Source organism: Myotis myotis, unplaced genomic scaffold (genome assembly GCF_014108235.1).
Source record: "Myotis myotis isolate mMyoMyo1 unplaced genomic scaffold, mMyoMyo1.p scaffold_m19_p_2, whole genome shotgun sequence".
NCBI classification, from domain to species: domain Eukaryota; kingdom Metazoa; phylum Chordata; class Mammalia; order Chiroptera; family Vespertilionidae; genus Myotis; species Myotis myotis.
This window is the reverse complement of record NW_023416324.1, coordinates 103,579,035-103,579,794: the sequence shown is the minus strand read 5'-3', so window position 1 is coordinate 103,579,794 and position 760 is coordinate 103,579,035.

Below are 760 nucleotides of genomic sequence, written 5' to 3'. Positions count from 1 at the left end.
CCTTTTCTGCATCAACTATTATGATTATGTGATTTTTGTCTCTCAATTTATTTATGTATCATGTTTATTGATTTGCAGATATTGTACCAGCCTTGCATCCCCAGAATAAATCCCACTTGGTCATGGTGTATGATCTTTCTAATGTAATGCTGGATCTGGCTTGCTAGAATTTGTTGAGGATTTTAGCATCTATATTCATCAGGGATATTGCCTGTAATTCTCTTTCTTTGTGGTGTCTTATTTTGTTTGGGGATTAGGGTAATATTAGCTTAATAGTAAGAGCTTGGAAGTGTGCCTTTCCCTTGAATTTTTTGAATAGTCTAAGAAGGGTTGGTTTTAGTTCTTCTTTGAATATTCGGTAAAACTCTCCTGTGAAGCCATCTGGTCAGGGCTTTTGTTTGCTGGAAGCTTTTTTTTTTTTAATTTAATTTTATTTATTTATTTATTTTTATTTTTTTAAATTGTTTTATTGCTTAAAGTATTACAAAGAGTATTACATATGTCTCCTTTTTTTCCCGCCCTTAACAATCCCCCGGCCTCCCCTACCCCCAGTGTCTTATGTCCTTGGTTATGCTTATATGCATGGATACAAGTCCTTCAGTTGATCTCTTACCCCTGCCCTACCACCCCTCAAGCCTCCCCTGCTTTCCCGCTATAGTTTTAGAGTCTGTTAGAGGCAGCTCTGCCTCTGTATCTATTTTGTTAAGTTTATAATGGTCTTTATTATCCAAGAGTGAGTGAGATCATGTGCTGTTTTCCT